Source organism: Equus przewalskii, chromosome 28 (genome assembly GCF_037783145.1).
Source record: "Equus przewalskii isolate Varuska chromosome 28, EquPr2, whole genome shotgun sequence".
Lineage (NCBI taxonomy): Eukaryota > Metazoa > Chordata > Mammalia > Perissodactyla > Equidae > Equus > Equus przewalskii.
Window position 1 is genome coordinate 26,337,712 of NC_091858.1, and position 27,352 is coordinate 26,365,063.

At 38.4% G+C, this 27,352-nt stretch overlaps 1 protein-coding gene and 1 long non-coding RNA gene across 8 annotated transcripts in view; one reads left to right on the forward strand and one right to left on the reverse strand.

Moving 5' to 3' along the window:
• TENM3 (teneurin transmembrane protein 3) overlaps positions 1-27,352 on the reverse strand; it is a 2,420,957-nt gene that overhangs the window by 557,764 nt on the left and 1,835,841 nt on the right. For 3 of the 7 annotated variants that reach the window (XM_070598211.1, XM_070598209.1, XM_070598207.1), the window contains exon 1: positions 24,272-24,527. The exons of 1 other annotated variant lie outside the window; for it this stretch is intronic. The gene's annotated coding sequence lies outside the window, so the exon portion shown is untranslated. Of the gene's footprint in view, positions 1-23,687; positions 23,922-24,271; positions 24,528-27,352 lie in introns of those variants that run through there. 3 more of the 7 variants (XM_070598210.1, XM_070598208.1, XM_070598206.1) reach the window with 1 other exon arrangement.
• Positions 24,221-27,204, forward strand: LOC139080035 (uncharacterized). Its single transcript, XR_011534158.1, has 3 exons — positions 24,221-24,386; positions 24,613-24,756; positions 24,914-27,204. It is a non-coding gene; the product is annotated as an uncharacterized lncRNA (long non-coding RNA).

Consider the following 27,352-nt stretch of genomic DNA (forward strand, 5'->3'; position numbering starts at 1 on the left):
AAACTCAAATTTATAAAAACTGAACTGATATCCTATGTAAAAGATGTGTGCATCACCACAGACATTTCACAAAGATCTAAATAAATATTTATAATGGTATACCATAAAAGCCAATTTAGATGTCTCAGTTAATATTTTTAATTATGTCAGTTCATGAATATTTTATTTCAAATCACTTCTTTCTCCTTGCCACATGGAAATGATCATAACATAAGACCTCTTTTGAAGTCAAAATAGACCCTTTACTAATAAAGAAGAATGAAGAAGAAAAAAATATTACCAAAGAAATAGAAAATTTAAACCTAAGTTCTGCTTATAAAAATCAGTTAGTAAGCTATAAAAATTCATTTTAAACTATTTAATAGTCTTGTGATAGCAACGTAACCACTTTTACTAAGACTACCGTCTTTACAATACACACTATTTATTTAACTTTTCATTTTTTATCTAAATATTTTGAAGTCAGACAAATGATGAGAAACGCTATCTTCGATGTGGAAACACACTTGCTCCTGAACTGTGTTGTGGACAACAGATCATCTGGGCTGTAAATTTTAAGTTAAAAGTAACAATAAATTTGGGGGGAAAAAGGTGCTAAATATAATTTTAAAAATAGAAATGAGACAGCACTTGGGTCATACAAGAAAGAATAAAGAGGATTCATATTCGAGAAAGGGATTGAAAGAAGCAGGAAAATACCAAAAGCAATTATCACTGGCCCCCCACTCAGTCTTGGACTCTGATAGACTGCATAAATACAACAGTCTCTGTGTAACTCAGAGAGACGTCACATTGCTAAATTTATTAAATTTACTAATTTAAAAAGTCAGTGTAGATTTATTTATATACTGTATTTTGTGTAATTGTTTTGTTGGGCTGAGCACTATTTTGTATCCTGTTGGAAGCAGGCAACGCTTACATGTAAAATTTTTAAACACGTCAGAACTCAATGAACTAAAGGTAATTTTCAAATTTATTAATAAAATGTCCTTGATTTGTAAAGAGTGTGTCACCCCTGACGCTCCTTCTACTATAGATTTCACAAGAATAACATTAAATTTTGTCATGCAGAATTACAGATGATTCATTTCAAAAAGTAAGAAACATCAAAAGTCACATTAGATTGCTTTATATTTAATAAGAAAAAACACTTTAAAACATTTTACGTGACACACGTACATCATCACTGGAATTTTACTCAGCCACTTAACATTTTCCATAATTTATCTAATGAAATTAGCTAATGTGATTTTATTATTGCTATTTCTGTTATAAATCTTACAGAGGTTTTTGTTGTTGTTGTTTAAACTTGGAAAAAGATCAAAATGCTTGCAGATTTCAGATTGCTATTAGATGTAATAATTATACACTAAACTAATTACCACTAAACCAAAACCTGACTTACAACTAATTAAATTTTATTACATCAACATAGAGCATAGACTTTCAATTTAACACAGGGCGCAACCATAAACGCAAGAGTCTATCAGCCTGTGTATTTATTTCAAGGAAAATGTCTAGGTCAGATTTAAAAAGTTTGAACTTGGCAGGGTTTGCAGACTAATTTGTCAGTTTCACAAATCTACTAATTTGCCAACTTCTAAGGAAAGAGAAAGGTGCTACTTGCAAAGTGAACACGCTGGATTAGCCAAATAATTCACATAATAGCCAAATGCATATTGTATAAAGATTACCATGTTAGGGAAAATAATATGAAATGCAAAGAAGAAGTCACTTATTTTCAGTTCAGACATGGCATTTTATTTGCAACATCACTTATTCTGAAATTACTGACATGCAACACTGCTGAGTCTTGGTTTCTTTCACGTAAAATAGAAATAATAAAAACATGCACGTTATCTTAGAGGAATGCAAGCAGCATGAAATACAGAGTCTTTAGCTGAGATGAAAGTGCCCATTTGTTGACTGTTTAAGGAACCAATGCGAGTGCAATGCAGTACTCATCTCAAAATAGTGGATACAGAATCTCCATTTATTTTTCATGAAACTACATTTAAATTTGTCATTCGTGACAATTGGAAAGTGTAAGAGATTCACTTTATAAACTTTAATTTTATAAAAAATGTTTACTTTCTACCAGATGGTAAGATTAAATTACATAAACACCGTCAGCAAGTTGAATCCTCAGATGTATTCATTCCCACCACAGAAGCTTCAAACCCTGTCTATAATTTTGTTACTGATGTGTGCAAACAGCTGTAGCTGACAGAGCTACATGTTATATATGTCAGCTTTAAAGGATTAAACATTCTTAACCCCCAACAGAGAGGTCTTTTGCTGTTAACAAACGCTCGTGTAAATTACACTGAAAGTTATTATTTCAGTAAAGATATCTAACCCAAGATATTTGATAAGCAAAATGGTCAAGAATCAAAAGTTTTCATTATTACTGGAAATTCTGTTTGGGGTGAAAGAAAGATTTTTAAATGCACAGCATTTTCTGATAGTAAATAGAACTTCTCTAAAAAGCGCCTCACATATATCTTCATTAATATTTTAGATGGCAGTAAATTATATATTTTTCTCTTCAGAAGAATTCAATCTGTCTCAAGAGACTATTTTTTTTTTCCTAGTGCAGATTTTATTTGAATTTTTTTGAGAATCCTGGTGTCTCTTCTATGAGAGTTTAAAATTATCTTTACAATAAATGTTCAAAACCAATAGTAGAATCAGCAGGGTCTTCCGAAATGCTACACTGCAAATTTTGTACTCAGTTAATCTATCTAAGGGAACAGAATTAACCAACCTAACTAGCTGGATGGCAGGCTTCAAAATCACTTGATTTATGAATTAATCAAATCTAATTAATTTTCAAGAAGCATTGATTAATGGCAGTCAAATGTACAGACCTTTGGAAATCAAATTCATCAACACAAAAGTATATCTATATGTGTACTTTTTTGGTTTATATTATATACACGCACACAAACACACACACTTTTTTCCCCCATATAATTCTCATTTTTTAACTTTAATCACTATGGGCTATGTGAATGACTTTTAAGCCTATGTATATGTAAACAAATGTTCTGAAAAAGAGGGCCAATATAATAAATAATTTTACTCAGTGTTCTTTTTTCAGAACATATAATAAATGAAAAATGGCCCACATATGAAAAGATAAAATGGGCTGAATTGATTAGCAGTGCTAAAAGAGGTATCAGCTTAGAGAAGAAAATTCAACACAAATTACCAAAATTAGAGCAAGCTCTTTCCCATATAATTTGTATTACATTTAAAGTCACATTTTAAACTATTACATACAGCATATTGACATTATGAAGATGTCTTTTTTGTTTTTTTGGTTAGTCACAACAATATACTAACAACAGAGACATCTATTGATACTGAAAGAGATATGTAAGATGATGTGGTTAATTTCATGTGTGGCTTCTGAATTTAGTCTCTTTAATTTATAATTGTATGTAACTCACCTATCTCTGAGAGGCGTGACAGCATGAATGGAAAGTCAAGTTTGCCCTTTGTCCTAAATATCATTATAATAATATCCAAATTTAACACAGTGACTGATATTCTATATCATACAAGTGTAGCTCTCCAAAGAAAATAATAATTCATTTCTTTGAAAGACATAGGTAAGCACAAGAATTCTTTTTTCCTGAGTATGTCACTCTCATTCTTTATCAAATTTTACACTGTGATATACTTCCTGAATTTAATTATACACTTGGATTCTGAATTAGCATAATCAATGCATTGAAGCAAGACATTTAACAGAGAAATGAAGTTAAGCTACTATTTAATAAAAAAGAAAATACTTATTTCAACTTTCTGTTGTTCACTCACCTTTCTACTAATTATGTGAAATTTATACCTTTAAGCCTCATTGAATGAAACAAACTGTTTATAGTTTTTAAAAGGAAAAACAACATCCTTTTTGATAAACGTCTTCATTTTGTACTACCAGATGTCTTTCTGTATCCTCTCATGCTTTCTGATTTTATTTTTATAAGTGTGAGAACAGTGAAAATGCCAGCCATTGTAATCAGTCAGCTTGAGCCCCTGCAAGGATTACATAGAGAGATGGTATCTTCGTGGTTTTTCATAAGTACTGAACTTGAAGTACACTTAGCTTCTTGGGATCCACAGCGAACCATGGAACACACCAAAACTCACATTCGATTAGCTCCACGTTATAGTTAGCTCACTTTCATAATCCCATTTTAAATCCAACACACAGTAGCATCCACAAAACAAACTAAGCCAAAGTTCTAAATATAGCTTGCCTTTTCTCTTTACCTTTATGATGTTCTAAGTCTTAAAGAAACTAGAATTTAACAATTGTAATAAATAATTGCACATGAGTAAACACCTGGACTTTTTAAGAGGGCAGCAGGAATTTGGTTAGAAATAAATTTCAAAATCCATCATAAAGCTACTCAAAATATTACTTCCATACTATGGGCGTTTTTGCTATATATTTTGTGGTTTGGGGTGAATTGCCACAAAGAATCCCCTGGCAGCTGCAAAATGATGGCAAAATCTGCTCCAGTCGATGATGCCACTAATAAGGATATTTTGAGATCCATCCATGCTGAAGTGCGGTGACTCTGAGGTGTCATCCTTCCATCTCATGGCAGAAACAGGCCAAGGAAGGAGGTGCCTCTCCCCTCCTCCTCAGTTATACCATCAGCACTGAAACCCATAAGAGCGACTTTAGAAAAAGGTGTTCTGAATTATCTGCCTTCTTATTTTCCCATAGAAAGTAGCAACTGTGCCTAAAGAAACTGTGTTTTAAAACATGCTATTTCACTACGCCTGTGGGAAAATATCCTTTCAAAACAAACACACTAAATCTGGTGATCTTTACTAACGGGACAGTGGAGTAACTGAGTCAATAAACGTATGCATACATTAAGAAATTGCTTTTATGCCTGTCCCTGCCCCACTCGAAAAGAATGAGTAAAAGGGGTTAATCAGTGTGTATTTTAGGTTTCTATTCAATGTGCTGCACGCTACAACAATGGAACAAAATCTTAAAGGAGTGCACAGCGGCTGTATAGATAATTCCTAAAAGTCTCAGAGATCCTGACGGAAAGTTGGTTTTCTAAGTAGCATAAGGAGACATTTGACCAGGCTGCTCCTCCAAGTTGAAGACTGGCCATGTGTATCTGGACCTCAGTTGACCACGTGACTCAAGACAGCTCACTGGTGGGTCAGGAATAAGGTGGAGTAGATAAGAAAAATTTGCTGGTATGTCCAACTCTAGAAGCAGCCACAAACCAGAGTTGGTTTATAAAGATTGATCTTGCTTATTAAATGTTTTAAAAGTCTTTGCACAGTGACAGGTGGACATCAGTCAAATAAAAGAAAATTATCAAGTCACTTCTCAGGTGTCAGCAACTTCCTAAATATAATGCATAATCTCAGCCGTAATGGATCTTACAATAGAGGAATGGAAATCTAAAATAGTGAAATAACTCTTGACCGTATAAGGCAGCTCCACTGCATGCTACTAAGTCCTAAGGAAAAACGAGGGATCCGCAAGTTTCCCTGGAGGAGATGGTGCTTGAGATGGGACTTGAAGGGTGATTAGATTTACACCAGTGGGTTCCCAAATCCGACCGTGTGTGAGCAACCTAGGAGGCTTTTTAAAGTTACTGATCACAACCACATCCCGACTTCAGAGATTTTGAATTGGACTAGGGTGAAATCCTGGCACCGGTATTTTCTGAGAGCTCCCCAGGTGATTCTAAGGTATAGCCAGGCTTGAAAAGTATCAAATAAAGAAAGGGTAGATGGGAATATACCACTTTCCGAAATGAGAAAGAACAGAATAGTAATAATAGAATGACACATCTTTCACCTTCAAAGATGGATAAAATCTTTTGGGGGAAAAAAGAATACAGGGACTCTAGAACTAGTAGTCTGAAGTCAGGTTTCAGAATCCGGGGTCTTCCATTCATTTGTTTATTTAACCAATTGGTATTTATCAAGAACTATGTATGAGGTGCTATGTTATGTTATTGATAAAGCAAAGATTTTATCAATTTGGTTGTTTGGTTGTCACAAAACCAAGGTCCCCAGCGTATGGGCTTTACAATTAAGTGGAAAAGAAAGACATAATGAGTTTTGTATTATGTATTGTTTTAAACAAAGGATGATATGATTCTTGTAGCACACATCAAAGGTAACTCTGGCTGTGATGTGGAGAATGAGTTGGAGAGGGGTCCAGACTGAAAGCCAATGGATTGGCGAGGAAGCTACTGTGGAAGTCCAGTCCAGGAGTCACGGGAATTGGATTAGCATGGCAGTGGTGGAGACAAAAGAAATATACGGTTTTGAGAGGTGTTTAGAAAGTAAAATAAAAAGAACCTAGACATTGTGATGAAGTGGATATAGGATTCATGCAAGATTTCCAGGTTAATAACTTGATGGATAGCCACATCATTCACTGAGTTTGGACCCATTGGGAGAGGCTGGGGTTTTCACGGAAAGATCACAGGCTCAGATCACATGTTAGCTTTAGAAGCCTTTGAGACATCCAAAAGCATATGTTAAATGGTTCAATACACCTAAGATGACCAGAGAGATCTGTGGGTCCTGGACTATCCCAGTTTATGTTAGTTGTGCCGGCATCCTGCTGTTTAGCGCCCACTTTCACTCTCAAATTATCCCTATTTGGATGATAAATTATAAGATACCCCTCAATATAAACATCTTGAGCTAAGAGGAGAAGTTTCGAGTGGAATATTTATGAACTGTCTGCCTATGGGTGAACAGTGAAGCCATGGGAATCTATGACATCACGAGGGTTGGGAGAGTGGACACAATGAGAAGGTAGGAGGTGTAAGGGCTAGTTTCTGAGGAGCTCCAGCATTTGCGGGCCAACTAGAAGAGGACAAGACACTAACGCAGTAAAGAGGGAGCTGCTAAGAAGCAAGGAAAGGCATGAGAAGTGTCACAGGGCAAAGGGAAGCAACAGCTTCATGAGGAATGCTGCTGAGATCAAATGCAAGGATGACCAACAAGCAGTGGGCACAGCTGCAGATTCATTCCAGCCTCAGTTTTGTCCCTCTGTGAAATAATGGGCTTCACCTATATGATCTTTAAATTCCTTCTTACTCTTAGAAACCATATTCTAATAAACTAAAAGACAGTGCAGGATGAGGTCAACGATACACAGATCTAAATGCTATAGTATGTGAGCAAGAGAGAGAGAGGATCAATTCTACTGAGAGAATTGGGAACAATTTCACAGAGAATGTTTAACCTGACACAGAAAGGGGAAGACTAGTCCTGTGCTTGGGGAAACAGTGAGTAAATCGAGCCATGTGAAGCACACTTTGCAAGAGTGACCCACTAGGAGGTGGGGTTAGCGGGACCTTGGGTAGACCATGAAGAATATACCCCGACTACCAGGCTAAGAAGTTTGGGCTTCATCCCATAGAAAAGGGGAGCCACTGTGAGTTTATGAGGGGAGTGACATGATCACATCAGGATCTTAGCAAGAATTCTCTCTGGGGGCAATCTAGAAAAATGGATTGGAGAGATGAGAGACTAGTGGCAGGAAGCCAGAAGTCAGGAGACATCTAGAGTAGTCAAGATGAGGGATGATGAGGACCCAAATTAGGAAACTGGCAGTGAGGATGAAGAGGACGGGTGGGTGCAGACACTCAGCAAAGGGAGAATCGGCAGAGCTGGATGACCATTAGATGGGAGTAGTGAGGAATGGGGCTGTCTTGAAGATGGCTCTTAAACTTCTAGAATATGTGATCAAAGAGGATGATGGTGCAAATACAGAAGGGGCAGCTTTGCTCCTCAAGCCCGAAAGAAAAGTGATCAAGAATACTGTCTTGGAAACGACGAAGTTGAGGTGATGTGGAACTAATTCCGCCCTGCACCTTCCTCTCTCTTTCTCGAGTTCCCATGGAGTATACAGTTTGTGCTACATCTTGAGATTCAGTTCCAGCTCTACGTTATTAGTCCTGCTGTCTAATGATATGTTTGTTTGGGACTTCTAAAATATACATCTTTATTTTTACACCCTTTGCTCACAGAGCCTAAACCAATTTTGGACTCATAACAGCTGCTTAATAAATGATAACTTGACAAAGATATTAGAGCTGAAAAGAACACAAGAGCCTACCTTCCACTGCAGCCAACTAACATTTCACAGACAAATGTTTAAAATTTGCTTTTCAGCAAAACAGTAAGAAATCCACTGGGCTAACTAATAGGCTAGTGGATATGTTTTGTATCATACATTTTTTTAAAGAAACAAACAAGATATACCCAAATGCTAAGTAATTCCGTTAATAAAATAGAAATATTTTTTACTATATTCAAGTTTGTTTTATAATTATTTGTACTTAATATATCAATATACTTATATTTAGGCAGAACATTTTCATGGAAAATATCCTGGAATTTCAAAATATTGTGATTTAAATAGTATATTTATTTTTTTACTTAATTAAAAGTAAGATTCCAGGTGACGGCCCAAATAACAAGAAGAAACTCTATAACTGCTTTGTGGTTATTCTTACCTAATTTAGAGAGCTAATGTTGCAGGAGTGTGATGCTCAAGAAGTGTGTGTCACATACATACACATGCACACATTATTTATCACTCACTACATACCTGACGCCACGTAAGCTCTCTCCATGGTTAGCCCATTTCATCTTCACAATCAGCCCAAAAGAGAGTATGTTAGCATCTCAATTTTTTGAAGGTTCAAGTAACCAAGACGCACTGTTGGGACTTGAATTTTGGTCTCCAAATTTGACTCCAAAACCACATGAAGCTATACTAGTGAGCATGTCATTCACGATAAGGTGCCACTGACAACCACTCCAATGACTGAAGACACCATCACTGTGGTATCTACGGTGTGCAGGGCACCGTGCCAGGCTCCTGGCAACCACAGCAATGTCGCCAGCCATTTTTACCAATCGCATTATTCAGATGAAGAAACGAGGCTCAGAGATAGAGTGGCTTTACCCAAGGTCACACAGCAAATAAATGACAGAAGTAGGATTTGAGCAGACTTCTCTAGTCCCAGAGACCACGGTCACCTCAAAAGAAGGAAAAACAGTATGCCAAGGGAATTTTGGTGTTCTTTTCATTCCATTAATGTAATGGGTATGACCTAAGGAAATATGTCATGTCTAACTTCGGATTTTTCTTTCTTATAGAATTTAGTATCTGGATTCAGATAATATTCAAATACTAGTAAAAAAAATATGTGAGCTGTAGCTTGCTCCTGGAGTTTCCCCCAAATGCTAGTGTATTAAGGGTGTCAAGAGCCTAGCATATTCAGTCCCTGATGGGAAGAAGATGGAGATAAGGGGAGATGGTTCTGAAGTCGTTGGTGAAAGGGCGAAAGGAGGCCATGTCTGCTACTGCCACTTAACCCTTACCTGCCTTGGCATCACTAATGCTTACAAGGCTTGCTGGCAGCCTGGGTTTCTGTTTTAAAGCAGGAAAAAGTATACTGCAAACTGAAAACATTTTCTTCTCCAAAATGGGTAGAAGAGGATGACATTTAAGATCATCCACAATCTGGACCCAAGCTTTCTCTCCAAACTCATCACAGATTTCTCCATGGGGGGATCCTGTGCTCCAGCCCTACTGGCTCACCCACGGTCTCCCGAACACATAACGCAGATCTCTGCATCTAAATCACAGGTTGCAAACTGGTGGCCCAACTGCCAAACCCAGCCTGCAGACCTGTTTTGTTTTATCTGTGTGTTTTGTGTGTGTGTGTGTGTGTGTTTTTAATGAGCCAACATTCAAAAATCTAGAGATTTCACATAATTCATATTCTGGCATTTCTTGAAAAATCTCACAATCTGGCAACATTGGTTCACCTCCACATGGCAACAACCAGTCTAGAGGTGAGATGTGGTGTCCCCTTTGGATGAAGGCTGTGCCCTTCAGTTCACGGTCCCCATCATCCCGTGTGTCTCTGACGCTGAAGCTATGTCAACATTATTTATTATCAAACTTGCTCCATTGTTTTTCTAATAGTAAAGAAACACTTCTCTGTACCCATGTCTCTTTCAAAACTGGAAAAATGAAAGACAAAGAGAACTAGTTATTTTAAGAAATATGAGAGAACGTAAATCTGTGTAGAAGTATGTGCAAATAACCTGGCCAATTTCATTCGCCTATGTTACCTGCCGGCATTGTTTTTATCTGTTCACGAATTTGGATTTACTATTCTCTCTGTTGCTCATTCTGTTTCCCCTTACCTCTCCACGTCAACTCCTGTCTTTTTCTAGAGATCTATAGTCTACAGCCATATTTTTGGTTCTCATCTAAATGCTGACAACTCCTTGTTGGCACTATATATTTCACATGAATTGTAGGCCATCTTAAAATAACAGATTCATACACTTTTAGAACTGGAGTGGTCCTAGGCGATGACCTAAGTCTAGAGGCCACAAACCTTTTGTAGAAAGGACCTATTTTCTAGCAAGGACACTTGACACTGATGTAGACTGAAGGAAGATTTCATTCTCACATCAATTATTTGCTGATGAACTCCTCAGGGCCAGGCACTGTGCTAGAAGCTGAGGCTGCACTGAAAACAGGGAATAAGGCTCTTTGCCTTCACAGGGTTTTTATGGGCAAGCGACATCAACATTCTGCCAAGTTATTCCACAGGGAAGGAGGCAAATGGTCAATCTTTGTTCTTCCCAGGTCACTGGTTTCCAATGCCCCATCTTGTTGGGCGTCTATGGCGATGCATGTGTGGAGCGGAGAAGTGTAAGGCCGTATGTTCTGATTCACTTGGCTATCCATCCTTTTAAACATTTGTGAGCCCCAGGGCACTTCTGATGTTTGTTAGCAGTTACCGCCTCAGGTCTTCTCAATGTCCCATAGAGTTTCAAGGCACTGCTAGTGTCTGTATGCCACTTCTAATGCTAGAAGCCTTAGTTTTTGTACTCCCTCCAGTTCTCTGGCATTTCAAAGATCCATGGGCTATGTAAGTACCATTTGACCAAAGTAGTCATTCTTCCATTCTCTCTTTTGGCTTTCTTAATAACCTTAATGACTGTCAGTAATCTTTTATATCAGGCCTCAACTAGAAGTGAGAAATTCCTAGGGGTCTGAGGTCACGTCTTATTTCCTCTAAACTTCCCCAGAACACAGTCCCTTGGACATAGAACATTGACCAATGTGGGGCCTGATTTAGATGACTTGGGAGAGGGAAAACGCCTGTGTAAATAAGGTGCACCCTAAAAATAAAGATAGACCTTCAAATCAGGGCAGAGCTTTATGACATTTAGATGGCCTCATAATTTTTATAGGTTCAACAGCAGTGGTTCACTATTAGCTTCTAATATACTAAATATAAAAGGGGAAAATTTTCAAGTTTTGACTGGCAAGTGGTACATTTCTTCCACTGAACAATTCTCAAAACCTTCCCCAAAACTAAAGCATTTTTCATATTTTGGCCCTACATTTTCAACACACAATCATATGTTTACAGAAAAATGATATACTATATACAGGTCTATCTTCTCCAGAATAAGCCTGATCTATCCGACCCCTCTTCCTGCCTTCCTGCACGCCAAAGAATTTTCATCGGGCAACAGATATTCTCTAGAATCTCAAATAAGAAGAAAACAAAAATAATTGGGTTTCTATGCAACATCTTTGTAGGTACTGAACTCAATAATTTTCTACACTTTTCTAATCTCAGAAAGTACTTTTCCTTATTCCTAGAGATAGCCAGTCTTACTGTAGACAGAGATGGGGAAAATGCTGATATTATAAAAGATATTAAAAATAAAAACGACAGGCTGTCCTTAAAAGCTGACAAATTTAACATTTCATAAGGTTTATATATAGCTAGAGTTTCCAATTTTGTTCTAGAAATAGTATTCATGCAAGTAAATACGTTGAATTTTCTCCAAATTTCTAAATTTTCTAAATTTCTAAAATTCTCTAAATTTTCTACAGGGTGAAAACACTATACGTTTGTTAAGGGCCCACATGACATCGTTCTCCAACTTAGTGCACCAAAATAAATGCAAGAGATTCATAAATTTCTCTCTGCAATATCATATTCTAACGGAGTTTTTTTTAAGAGGGAAAAAAACTATCATTCTGTTTGGAGTTTAAATCATGACGATCACTTTAAAAAATGACCCATAGAAATGTGTAACCACTTGATTCACGGGCCCTCAACTCCATAAAAATGTACTGGTTCTGGAGAAATTACTGAATTCTCGGTGATTTTTATTGCTCCGTATCAGCGAAGCCAAAGTTGTGTTTTAATCTTTGCAATTCTTCGTAATAACCAGTGACATAATGATCTGATGACCTGAAAACTAACAGAATCATCCACAGACCTATACATGGCACAGTTCTGCTCTCCATTAACCTCCCTTTTTCAACGTTTATAGGAAGCGAGGTGCACAAAACACATGTATTTGTAATTACATTTCCAAAAAAAAAAATAATCCTCAAACAGCTGTGGAGACAGCAAAGATTAGAATCTGACAGTGGCTTAGAATAACGAAGAAGGGGATGTCAGGGTTCAGCTACAGAGCTGATGAAAGATAGAAGGAAAACCTGCTCTGCAAAGTTCTAAACCTGTGTTACTTTTATACATGAAATTAAAACACATATAGTCTAAGAATTAGAAATAGGAAACATAAAGACTAATGTTTTTCGATCAGATGATTATTTAAAAATGTATTAAACCTTGTGTTTTATTAAACCTTGTGTTTTAATAGCAATAAATTGAAAACTTGGACAATAGTTACATGAACTATTTTAAGGTCTGCTTTAAATTCTTCTTCTAAAGATCTCATAAAGTAATTGAAACTTGGTTACACCTAGCTAGTTTCTAGGTAGTATTGTTTATTTTTTGACTTCTTATTTATACCAACTATAAAAGTCTAGAATCGTTCATGAAAGTTTGAATAATCAATTGTCATACTAAAGTGATCATAAAAAATAATGTTTTAAAATAGTTTCCTTATAAATATTTTCAACTTAATATTTAAGAATAGAAAACAATTTTTTAGATTCATATATCTTTCACAGTGGAGATATACACATATGTGTATACAAGATTCTAAGAGGATAATAACTCAGAACAGGAATATGAACCTTATAAAGAGCCATCTTTTGAAGTTTATAGCATGCTTCAGTGAATACACATAGAAAAACCTGTATTATTTGAATTGTAAAAAAATTACTTAATTCTTCACTTAGCAATTTCTATACTCTTTTTAGAGTATATTTTGCTACTCTTTTTAGACTTTGAGAAGCCAGTAGTAGCCTCAGACATAAGAATCCATTTACTAAGATAAATTGTCTATAATAAATTATGCTCTTTATGTGGCATCACTTGCATTTTACAACTAAGATGTCTTAATTAACAAATATTTGATATTTGGTATTTTAATAGGATGAATTGTCTTCTACATGATTGACATTGACTAAACGAAAACTGATAGTAACTATAAGTACAATTAGTTGTCCAGTCTGATCACTCAATTTTTAATATATTTCTTTGGCCAAAATAAGCTCTCGTTAGAACCTAACACACATTTTTATCAAACTCTTAACTCTCTGCAAGAAATTGGTCATTCTAAATGGGAAGATAATCACATAACAGAATATCTTTTCTTTTTTGTTTTAAATCCATGACCAAAGCATGCTATAACATGCTCACTATTTTACATAAATGTCCAGAGAAAATTCAGTAACCTTCCTAATATGCGATGGCTTCATTTTTACATGCTATTCTTTCTTTCTGAAGTTGCTCTCAATGCTACTAACACGGAAAATCTTACAAAGAACTTCAATCAGGCCACAGACCCAGCAGACTTCACTGGCTGGGCAAACCACTTAAGGGACCGAGTTACCTGCAATAATCAATTCACTGGTCGTCTGCTATAAACGGAAAAGCATCCTTCAAAACTTTTCTGGTTTCCTTATCTTGCATCAAATTATTAACCTCTGGATTTTAGGAGTTGAATCTATTAATGCCTGACATACGTACTGAGACTAAAACTCTACATAAATATTAGATTTAGGAAAGGAACCAATTAACTTTTAAAGGAATTGAAATGATGGCCAAGCTATTCTAGTGCTACTTGATAAAACTATTGTGTAATAGATTCTGGGATCACAGAATTAGGGGAGAATGCATAATCCCTCATCAAAGAGTGGCAGCTTATCCACAAAGCTTCCTGTCCCCGATGGGACATTCTTTTAAAAGTAATAACGAGGACTTAAAAACTATGTAACACTCTTCCACCAAAATTAGCCATTTATGCCAACGATTCTTAATCCTAAAAGAACCAGAACCTCACCCAGAAAGCCTTGAGATACTTTCCTTCGGGAAAAAAAAAATGCATAATGTGCACTAATAACTTACATCCATTCCTAAATCAAATGGTTACGTTCCAGACTTAAAATTAAATGATCAAATACACCCTTGAAGGTAAGTTTTTTTAAAAAAAGGTGACAACAAAATAATAAAAAATCAAACAGTCCCTAAAAGGCTGACAATAACAATTTCCAAGACTGAGAGCTACTAATACTTTGCTTTCTTCCACATTTAAATTTTTCAAAGTGAACTGTAGCCCTTTCAAAGCTCAAGTGGCAATTACACAACCAATTCATATACCTTATATCGCACTTAAATGAAAAGCGTGATACACTAATGATTTGTGTTACGTAATTCCCATTAACCCCTGCTGATGGCTAAATATAAAATTCACCAAACTTGATATGCTGAAATTCCTATCTGAAGTACAACGCAGTTTTTAAAAGCCACTTTCATCAGATGGCGTGAGGAGAATTAACTGATGGCATCTCATAAAGCAAGCATGGACTTCTCTCCTTCAGATCTCTCGTTTGTCAAAGATATCAAACACCTGCAGAGTGGCGTGGAACTATTTTATTGGAAGGCGCAGATTTCATATAAAACTTGAAGAAAACGAGATTAGACTTCTGTCATGGCCATACTGACTGAGGGTCGACCCAACTTGCTAACATCATACTTAAATGAAATGCAAGGTTATATGAATTTTATTGAGATTCCTTTAAATCAGAATATCAGTAAATGATTTACCTTAAAACATAAGATTTATTTTACAAATACATTCATGCTGTGTGACTTAAGGATAATAACATGAATACATCACTCATCTTTTATTTTTGTAATAAATACCTTTTTGGTTATCTGTGTGGATGTTGCATACATATGTATTAATAACATTCTCGAAGTGTCAAGATTGTGTAAAATGGGATATTCATTAAAGTACTTTTATGATTTCTAGAACACCATTTATCTAACCATCTTAATTCTTTTTAGGTTTCTTTACAAACTTAGATTGGAGTTAGTGTAAGTTTTGATTGCTAACATTTTTAAATTCCTTAACCATGGACTATAGAGCATGTTATCTATATAATCAAAAATCCGAGGTTCTGTTTAGTGGAAACATACAAAAGCTCAAAGCCATAAGTGTAAATAATTTAAATTATTAAGCAAGATTTATATACATCATTAGTAAAATAATATTTGGATTTAAAAAAATATATAATGAGGACTTTTCTGTTTGAGACTGCATTTTTAACCAGAACACATTGTGCTTCAAATCCTTACACGAATAATTTAAAAAATAAATGTTTTAAAAATTACATCCTTTGCAATGATTTATTTTCCTTCAAAGTTATAACACTACACATATACTCTACCGCCTAATATCATACAATTTAAAATATAGAAAATTGTATCATGATCAAAACACAGGATAGAAAACATTAAAGAAGCATTTCTCTTTAGAAAAGTATGGATTCAAAGTCCTTGCCACTCATGCAGTTTTTAAAATTAGTCACAATTAAGGGAAAAAATTCTTATTGGCAAATCAACATAACATGCCAACATTGTTTATAAAAATTTTGTAATGCCAAAGTGTTCTTATTCAGAGATTGTATATTCGAGGGCAAAAGCAATCACTAAAAAAAATTTCCTTTACTTAATTTTTTAACCACATGAAATACAGAATAGAGTAGTCTATTCATATTTGGCAAAAAAAAAAAAAGTTATACGGAAGCATAAAAATTACTCTGAAAGTGAGGATTCAATTCTATTTTGACAGGTACACCTCACCTACAAGTAATAACTTTAATTTTCATTTATATTGGAATTTATTTTAAATGTTAAATATGCTAGCACCTTCATGGGAGAAAGATAAATTGAAAATTAACTTAAAGTAGAAATAGCAACTTAGAAATATATTATAGACAGAAAATGTCTGTTCTGTTTTAATTTGAAGGAAAATAACTTGGCAGACTTCTCTTCAACCTTCACCCCTTTCTGAACCCAAATTCATGGAAGGCAACAAACACATTCTCTTCTTCCAAGAAGCTGTGATTATTTTCAAAAGTTTTCTAATTCTTTTGGGATGTTTCTTAAAGTATTAGCGAACACGAAGAGGATTAATATTTCAGTTATTTTGATTATTTCATGCTTTTCTCCCACTATTATTGATGCTATGATAAAATTCAGCAACATCACTGAATGTCTTCTTTTTGTAACAATCAAGAGATAAAATAAGGCTGTTTATACTACAGCTTTTATTCCTTTATGATATTATAGTAAGTCACTTTTACATATTTATTTAAATTACTAGATTAGTTATTTGCAGTATTTTTTGCCTATATTTATTATTCTCATAATTACACAAAATGAAAGTGAAAAATGTTTACATTTTCAAATATTCATTTCATTTTGCTTATAAATACAGAAAAATGTAATAAGACTGTTCAAGATGCTTTTTTTTGTTCTTCAGAGGAAAAAAGTCACAGATTTGTTCTTCAAGAACTATAGGACTGACAGCTTTCTTTAGCTGCAAGTTATTATAAATTCTGAAAGAAATAAAATTTACAGCTGTCTTCTCCTGGTTTTCATAATTATTTTAAATGACAAGCCCTGTGCCAGCTATTTTTTTTTAGCTATTTAAAAGAACAAGTCCCTTGCCAATTTTTTCCACCTACATGTTGACAAATTCCAAATTGTCTGATAAAAGTATTAGCATAGATGTTACACTTTAAAAGAACATTTGGTAGACTGAGAATAAACAATAAGTATACTGTTCGGTAGGTTCGATTTTATGATTACCGAAATAAACATATCCCAATATTAACATATTTGCATGTGCTTCATGCAAACTCATTAACATATTTCATGCATTTCTTGTAAATTAAATTAAAGTAATTTCAATCCTGTCTTATCACTCTCTGCGTAACATACCTTCCAGTGTGTAATCCAAGTACATTAGCTCTCCTAAGACACCACTCCAGTACAGAAGCCAAATGCTGGACCTGACAGGGATACTGGAGTTGCTCTCGAGGAAGTAAGGTCCTCTTCTTTGGAAATGCCCCTGTTATCAAAAAGACATCGCACCTCCTCACTCAGATAGGGGGCCCACGACTCTAATTAGAAAATATTCGTTGAGCTAAACTTAACTAGAGATGAAAGAATCCATTCTCCAAAAAAACAGCTTTTCTTTTTTTTCTGGGGAAAGTGGGGACCACAAATTCACATCATCCTACTATTCAGAAGTGTTTCAGAATCTGACTGAAGGAAGACAGTCATTACCAAGCTGTTATTTCTCCCTAAATTATGGCAACCTGAAGAGGAATGATCACAATAATTCTGCCAAGTGTAAATAATAATGGAAGAAATGACAGAATGACTAAAATATATTGATTATGAGCCTTATCTTCAAAGATAAGTGATCTTGGATGTTACCTCCTAAGTAATCTTTTAAAACAATCAGCGTTTTTTTAAAAGTCTGTATATAAATTTTATAATGATAAAATTATAAGTTGGTGTTCAGTCTCATATACAAAGTATACCTATAAAATAGAGCTGTTGATACATTTTCTTTTCTTCATCAATATGAAGAACCAGATATAATATTTGGAATTTCTTGGACTAATTTTTAAAAATGATAATGTTCATATTCTCACGCAGGAATCTAAAACGCACATACTGAGAAGTGAAAAAATTTAGAAGTTAATTTTCTTCTGCACTTAATTAACTTGAATGACCAAACTTGCCCTTTATAAACTGTTTTTCCTATCAAACACACCGCTGCCCACAGAAAATGCTCAAAGGACCATCACTCTTTACAAAAGATATTTGTATTCATATTCTCTCCTCTTCCTCTTGCCCACTTCTCTCTCTCTCTGTATTGCCTTTTGGTTTTGAGGCAAAGATCCTGTAGACTCAGTTATAAAACAGCTGATTATTATTAAATAATACGATCCTTCCCCTGGCCCCAGGGTAAACCAAATCACATTCTCCCCACTACCCCCCCAACTTGTCTAATAGAAGTAAAAAGTATTCCACGATACTTGAAAACACTTAACAAAGAGCACCCCACAATAACTTTTATGTAATTGAACATGAAAATACAAGTGCGAATATATGTACTTGTTTTTCTCCAAACACTTCATTTCCAAAAGGAATAATCTCTTTTTTGCACACTCCAGAGTAAGCCAGAGGACTATAAATGTGGGGAAAATGATTTTTAAACTGCCACATCTCCATAAGCGATGATCAACTCCTTAATATACAAAAAAGAATGTAAGCATAGTTTGGTAACACAATACATTGCATTCTACATATGCTCCTTAACTCATCAGACTCATCTATTAGCTCATCGAAGTCATGGAACTCAGTTAAGACTGCCACCTATCACAAACTAGTTTGAAAAGTCAGTGCCACCCCATTGCTACTCTTCTAAGACTGCAAGGATATCGATAGGGCAGTAACGTCTCCTTTTTATTATTTTTATTATACGATATACGATATGGTTTGAATCATTTACTTGTATGACTTATGAGTATGTTCTAAGATATAGACCTTAATTTGCACAGTGAGTTATTTAAAGGAGAAAGAAGCAGGTTTGAGTAGATTACCATCTTTTACGAGAATTCTGTGTAGCTGTTCTAACGACCCAGTCACCTAATCAAAGCCATAAAAAAAATTATCCAAATTCTTCCAAATGAATGAATCCTATTGTCGTTTTGGTGTATGAAACATCTATATGTCTTAGAGCACCTTTCTGCATTTTGATAGTTTGTAATTCTAACAGTTGGCTAAAATAACACTTTGAAATGGAATGTTAAGTGCATTAGATTCCTGCTTAAAATTGTTTTAAATGAATGTTTTTACTGGAAAAACACTAATTCAATGTAAATAATCAACCATTACAGAGAAGAAAATTAAAATATAATAAATATATTTCCTACCAAGTCTTTTCTTCCGGAAAACAAAAAACAATGTCACTGTGGGAACTTTATATGCACTAGAAAGCAGACATATCTTTATTTAAAAATCCTATACACTAAGGCTATACTAGAATACATATCTATCTTAATCTTATATTCTATGCTTTTCATATTTCATTTTGTTGAGACTACCAGCATGGAGTACAGCAAGCAATGCAATATGGACAGCCCAATAAAATCTTAACGTGGTCTTTCAGAAGAGCATAAAAAGCTGATAAAGCTGAGGCCGACTAGACACAATTAAGAAACAAATGCAAACATCACAGTAAGGACTACAACGTTAATTTACCATCTTTCCAGGTTTCCAAAGAGGATAAAGAATTAACTCCCCATGCTTTAACTTTCTTTGTCAGCATTATCTCCACCACCTTGTTAAATAAGATTATAACACACGCACAAGATGTAGATCTCTAATTCCAAGAAATCCTCCCAAACTCAACCAGAATGTTGATATAAACAAAAAAGGAAATAACCTCGATGTCTAATGTTTACCATTTATGACTCAAAAGACCATAAAATCCTTTGATGCACAAGAAAATGCACCTTGAGGCATATTGTATTGGGGGAGAAAAGGCTATTTTAGTCAAAAATGTATTAATAAATTGCTTCCTCATGCTTTATGTAATTCTTAGAGAAGGTTCAAATTAAGTCCCCAAAAGGATGTTTTAATTATGAGAAGCAATATTTTGAAACTCACACGAGCCATCACACTTGTTTGGAAACAAATGACTTCTCAAGATGTAGAAGTATTCCTATCCATCACCAACAAGTTAATTCCACATAATAAGGCAGGTTTGGACGCAAACTGATCCATTGTGGAATGCTGTATCTAAAATTGATTACAACAGCACTCAAAATGAATGTAGCCCTCCAAACCACTTCTTTGCTCAGAAACATTAATCTCAATTAGAAGGAGAGCCTCATAATGGTAATGCTTAGTATAAAAAAGTATGAGATAAATCAGTTTTTATAAGACACAACAATTAATCAGGTTTCAAACCAAGTTTTTTATGTTTTTTTAAGCACAAAATTTCCATCAGGGCTCTTAAAACACTTGATAGCTCCAAAATTAGTTTTAAATGTGTTCTAAAAGAAGCTTATGAGACATAATTTTTAATACTTAGTTGTTGAAACTTTTAAGTAGCATTGCTTTATTGTGCTAGCTCTTCTGCATGCTTCTTTATTCTGAATGCCTGTTACACTCCTCTCTGGACTATCATTTCACTTTATTTTAAAACAAATATGAGCACTCATGTTAACTAAAAATTCAAAGGGATGTATAATTGGTTGCGGATCAGAGCAAAAGTTTGATTGCAAATTACTGTATCCTGTGCCAATATTCTCAAAGTGAGGTATGTCCTTAAAGTCAAAATGGACATTCGACTATCAAATAAAACATTGGGTAGATAAGCAACGTGTAATTGAACATGCTTAACAGGTTTCTAGAGCATATCTTCAAGAAAAGGGCTGACAATTCATTAATGCTGCTGAATACACTGATTTATGCAAGTATAATACCTTGATGACAGTCCTCAGCCACCCAGAAATCAGATTTTTAAAGGGTGAAATAAAGTTTAATAGAAAGGAGGTAATGTATTTATTAAAATAATCAATATTAATAAACTAATAAAGCTATCTTTATGGCACTTTTATGCCAGACTATGACCATCATCCGGACTTATTTCTTACCCACTCTAGGATAAACTTCAGCATTTCCAAACATACTTTTACAGTTATTGCAAAACATCACTTTTTATACATCAAGCTCAAAGTTGATCAAGTATTTCTGATACGTCATTCTGCTCACAATGATACCCACACACTTTTATCTGGTTTCTTATTTGCTTGACTCTTTACAAAGAGAATAATTACTCTTGGCTCTCAGAAGCAAAGCTAAGAAAGACTAGCTTGAACTTGCTAACTGGATTATTATTGTTTAGCTAGGTTTTCTTCCCGAATATATTTAAAACTTTTCAGTCTATGGAGGTGCTTTCTTCTATTCAAAGATAAGCATCCTTATCTTTCTTTGTCTTCACCCTAATAAAGCAAGTTCCCTTTGCTAACCAAAAGACTCCTGACACACCTACAAGATCAGGGTAAGAAAAGCCTCTATAATTTACCTAAAACATTTCCTTCTAGAAAATAAACACAGCCATGCAAAATGATTCAATTCAGAAAAATAACTAGTCACAATTCTACTATAAACTTAATCTGCTTTATTTTAAATAAGCAGTCCTCATTAGGGTAGATAGTCTCTGTCTCTGAGTTGCTAACATTAATGCTATTGGCACAGGATAATAAAATATTTTTCAGATACATAAGCACTGGCATGGTTATTAGATATAAATACATTTTTCGTAAAAATAGTAGAGTATATGTAAAAATATATTTGTCTTACTCAAAGGAACTACTTTTTCTCCTAATATATATTCTTTTAAAAATTATCTAAAATAAAATATATTTTCTGCTTGGAAAAAATAGTACATTTGAGTAAGAGGAATATTGAAATTCATGTAGGAAAAAAGGCAAAATTGTTAAGGAAAATGCAACAGGAAGAGAGATACAATCCTGAAATACACAATAGAATAACTAAACTCATTATAAACCCGTATCTTTGAAGAATTTAGGAATAATTTGTGAATGCCATGACATTTTAAAGTAGGATTAGCAAGTCTTATTACTGAACTAACCTCTCACTCTTAGAGCAAGAATTAAATATTTGCTCTGCATTTAGAATCACGAATCGAAAGTTTCAAGGCTGTTACACAAATTTCATATATCAGGAAATACAAGCTAGAAGTTTTAGATAATTAAGACTGTATTAAGAAAGGCACAAAGCAAGATCGTCGGTGTATTTGTAAAATCTTTTGTTTCAACTGAAATATTAAAATCTATAATGAATTTTAATTATACGATTACTCTTAATTCTAAACTCTGTTCCTAATATACTGGAAAGATTACAAATACTTCTCCAGGTAGGCAATTGGGAGGGGGGACTGTGCATCCTTTTTTAAAGAAATTCACAAAACGAATCAAATGAGTAAGTTCTGTAAGTTGCAATACCACCTTTTGGGGTACTCTTCCAAGCTTTGCAAAGATGCCAGTCCTGTCTTTTTTTTCCTTTTGACAACAGAAGGGAAAGGTAATGCCAGAACATATTTCTATTTCCAGTGAAAAGACCACCCAGTGGATTCTGCCAGAGCCTACAAATGTTTGACAAATACATTGTCAGAAGATAAGAAATAGAGTGTTATGAGGATGCAGTCCTGTTCTCGGGGATCCCAGCTGCCTGGGGCCCTGGAAAAAGTGCTTACACAGCTCTCACTCTTTCAATTCCATTGCACTTAGCCAAAAGTACCTGGAAACTTTTCTCCAGCTTTCAATTATAATGACTTCAGAAAACAAATGTATTTGCTGTATTACACGGTCGAAATGTTTGCTACCCTTTCTCCGCACTAAGAATTAGTAGCAGGTTACCATTTCAACTACCTTAAAGGTGAGGCAGTAAGAATGGAATTCAAACCGCATAATAAGGTGCTCAGCAGAGATCAGACAACCTACCTTAATCTAACACATTTGAAGCTCTTTCTAATCGGTTGCTAAACAGCATACTGACTTAGATTGAGTTGCAGACTCGTAAATCTGTAATTTTTTAAATGCCCAGTTCCGGATATGCGTTTGTTTCCAGCCCCATCCAGAGTTTCCAGATCAAGTTTCAGTCGAGATCCACCACTCCCCACACCACCCCATCCCCTCGTCTCCTTCCTTCGCTCCTTCCCAACTTGGCTCCCTGGTAGTTGGAGAAGCCTCGTTTCCACTTCCCCAGAAAGTGGTGACATCCCAGGGCTTCCCGCTCACTGGAAGCCCCCCAGGATCCTGTCAGACACCTTCTCAAAGGACGCGGCGCCCCACCACAAAACTGGGGATCGCCCCGACCACAGCGAGACAGGCTGGCGTCCCTGCCCCCACTGAGCGCCCAGCCTCTGGGCTGCCTTTCTCGGGGAACCCGGGAGCCCGGGGCTCCCTGGAACGGGGGTGCGGTGCCCAGCTCCTCCGGCAAGAAGCACCGGCGAAGTTCCCACCTGAGCTGGCAGCCAGAGGTGTCAGACGCGAGGGAGGGGCGGGGACCGGGAGGCCGGGGACCGGGAGGCCAGACTCGGGGAGCGCCTGCACGCCGAGGAGATGCTCCCGGGCCACCGGGGCTGGCCAACTTGCGGCCGCCTCCTAGAGCAGCTCGGAGAAACGCGCCGCCGTCCGAGCTGGCTCCTGCCTGCCCTCCCGCCCGCCCCCCGCTCCCGGCCCCGCGGCCCGGGCACTAGGACCCCAGAAAGGAAGGAGGGCGCGCCGGCGGCGGCGCCGCACTTACCGCGCTCGGCTCGCCCGCGCCGCCGGCTCGCTACCCGGCCGCAGCCGCCGCGTCCACCCGAGCAGCGCGCACACAGAGCACTTGGCTAAATTCAAAGGAGCCGGGCGCGGGGAGGGGGCCCCGCCGAAGCAGCGGAGTGGGGGAGTCGGGGGGGATGTAGGGAGGGGGGAGAACAGCAAGTGTTACAACTTCCTTCCCTGCCCACCGCCCGGCCGCGGCGGCGAGGGACGCGGCGAGGGGAGGGAAGCGCGCGCGGAGCGCCAATGAGTTCACTTTCTTTTTCTCCCCCGCGCTCTCCCCCTCTCCCTTCCCGCCGGCCCCCTCCAGCCTCCTCCTCAGCTGCCGAGGCCCGGCCGGAGTTTTCGGTTCTCGGCCTGGGCGCGGGAGGATGGAGGCGGTGAGGGAGGAGGAAGAGGAAGAGGAGAAGGTGAGGAGGCGAGCAGGGCGCTGTGCCAGGGACCAGCATCCAGACCTTAATTGTGAGACGGGGGACGCGCCAGGCCGAGTGTGCCCGAGACCAGGCGCGTACACGTGTCCGTGTGTGTGCGAGTGTGTGAGAGAGAGAGGCGAGGAGAGGAGCCTACCATGCGCTTCCCCCAGTGCAGATCGCGGGAAGGCCCAATCACAGGGCGCGCTGGACCTGGCTGTGAGCATTTATAATCCTTGACTCCTCCGCTCCGCCACTTGTCAAGATGACAGGTACTTTATTTCTTTTTCTTCTTTATTCAAAAAAAAAAAAAAAGAGAGAGAGAGAGAGAGAGATTCCCCGTTTACTGCCTTTTTCTGTCAAATGGGATTTGCCGGACTGAACCACGTCCGCCGCCCCTCCTTCCTTCCCTCCTCCCGGCCGCGTCGGGGACGGGAAAGCACCGAGGCTCCCATGCTGTGACCAATCAGGGCATCTACTACTCTCGCCGTGATTTAGGGGTCATCCATGAATAACACTTCACGCTGATGAATGGCTCTTGCCGGCTTTCGGCTCCGGTGAGGGGTCTCCGCGCCGCTGATTGCAAACACTAACGAACTTACAGCGCCATTTGAAATTCACACGCACCAACAAAGTGCGGGGGTACGTGCGCGGGGGTCTGTCGCTTTCTTCTCCCGGTGGCGGGGAGGAGGGGGAGGGGGAAGGGGCGGGTAATTGCTTTGGACCTAAGTGGAAACACTTCTCTGTGTAATCAAACCTCTAACCTTCTTAGAAAACTACTTTTCTTGATCTTCCGTAGGGTGGGCATTTCAGGTCAGCTGAGTCACCCGAGGAGGTGGGAGTGCAAGACACTGCCGGGAAGATGGATCCCGGGGCAGAAGGGTGTAATTAAGGATTTCAACCCCCCGCTGGGCGGCCCGTCCTTTACAGAACCTCTGAAAGTGACCTGCGCCCTCCCTTCCTGAGTGTCCTCACGTCCGAGACTGAAAAGCGCAAATGACCTTCGGACAGGGGAGGGGCTCTAAACGCTCAGACTTCCTTACAACCCGGACTGGGCCCTGTCGTAGAACAAGTGTCCCCCGCTCGAGTTCAAGCACCAGGACCTCCTACACGCGCGCACTGGCCAGGGACGGACCCCGGAGTCCTCTCCAGGGCTCCACACCCCACAGTTGCTCTCCTCTGTCTCCGTTGTCCCCTCAGATTAGTCCCCGAACGCTACCCCTGCCTTGGCTTGGTTTGCTGCAGGAGGAAAATAGAAGTTTACTGCTTTCCACCAGACACTGTCACTTTCTACTTAAGTTCCCTCCGAAACTCCCTCTCTGGATCCCCAGCCCCAACGCCCCCAGGCGTGAAGAGAGACCGCCAGGGTAACGTGAAGTTCTAGAGGCTCCGGAGTTTTGGAACACCCAACCGGCGACCTTCGCGGAGCAGCTCTCTGGCTCTCCAGCCCCTGGAATCTGCAGGCACCTTTCGGTTCCGGGACCCAGCTGCAGCCAGGCTGGGGCGTGCGCACTTGGGACGGACAAGCGAGCGTGGCTCCTCTTGGGGCGCCCGTGCGTACCCACCCTGGGGGGTAGCTGAGAATGAGCGTCCCGGGCCGCCGCAGACCTGTACTTGGAAGCGTGGCAGAGAGACTAGTGCGCTCCGAGCCTTCTCATTCCACCTGCCACTCTCAACTTCAGAGCAGAGGATTCCACTGCCCTGCCCCTAACCTGACTCGGGCCGGAAGGAAATACACTTGCCTTGTAACCACAGATCAAGAAACAGAGTAAGCACTCGGAAAACCAGAGCAATACCTCCCAGAAGAGCCTGAGCCTTTATGATAGAGTTTCTCCAAAGTTTGGGATAGAACTGACAAGGAGAATACCTGAACTTGACTTAGTGTGCCCACTCCCACAGTCTGAGTTCCCAAAGTTGCTGAGAGACCCAGCGCGCTGCAGCGCCTCAAGAAGGAGCGGTAATACGCGAGCAACACGACCCAGCTCCCGGGGCGCCTGAGACGCTGAACACGACGCGCGCATCTTCAGGGGAGGAATCTAGAGTCGCCCTGGGGTGGATCAGTCTCCTTCCTACCACGTGTATTTCACACTTGAAAAAAAAATAAGGTGGCAAGGTCACATTAATTATTATCTCCCTCTCATCCTAGCGATTCTGATTTTCTTAAGACAACTTGTCAATTATGAAGGTATGCCCCAGATATTCCATGACAGCCACACAAACTACTTAAAATTTGCATCACTGACATGAACTTAAGGAAGCTTGAAGGGTATTTCATAATCACGTTTGTGGCCCAGTTCCCACAAAAACACTTTGCATTTCAAACTTTTCTAAGTATGTAGGTAACACTCCTCCTTGCTCTTTCGTACTTTGCTATCTAAGAATACACAAAAAAGAGAAAAGACAGTCTCCTTGATCTTAAAGAGGCCGGAACGGAAGATCTAAATTGCTGGTAGAACAAGTGGGAGTTGGGGTGAAGGGGGTGCGCGGCATATTTTTTCTTTTCAGCTCTTTTTTCTAGAACCCTCATTATAGCTAACGCTGGTAATAAGCGTAGGAAACAATAGAACTCATAAAATTTAGAAATGGTAATAAATCTTGGAGCCTGTCGCTAGCCCAGCTCCCTGTTAGGTGATTGTCAAAGTTTTTCAGAATGTGATGCTGAGCATTCGCACTAATTGGATGCAGTATAGACGAAATACTCTAGAACTCATTAATTCTGTCCTGTGCACTTTGTGCCAGGCTGTCGCTGGTGGACAAAGCGCGCAGGTGTCCTTCTCCATGACAACCTGTGTGAGGCAAGCCCGCCATCAAGGCAGTTTATGTGTAAGTTTGGGGCTTCGTGGTTTTTTCCTCTTCCCTAACAAAGAAGTTCCATCATTTGAGGCTATTAGGAAAAGCTGATGTTGTGCGGTGCCAAACGATACCACGCGCTTTCTCCTCCAAATGCATCCCTGGAAAGCAGACAGGCAGCTTGCTACGTGACCATCAGGCTTTTTGCCTCGCTAAGCTGTTGTCATGGGAGGGCAGGGAGGGTGGGTAGCTCACGCCGTGCCCTGGGCTGCAATAAAAATTCGAGCGGGAGAAGAAATGCAAGACGTTGCTGTCTGTTTTGCAAACCTCTGGCCGCTCGCTGCAAACTCCGCCGGGCGCTGCTGGTGACTTTGCCGTGTTAACGCAGCCGGTCGTGCACGGGATAATGGGACCGAGCTGGCGGCATCGCCCTCCCGTGGGGCCCTCT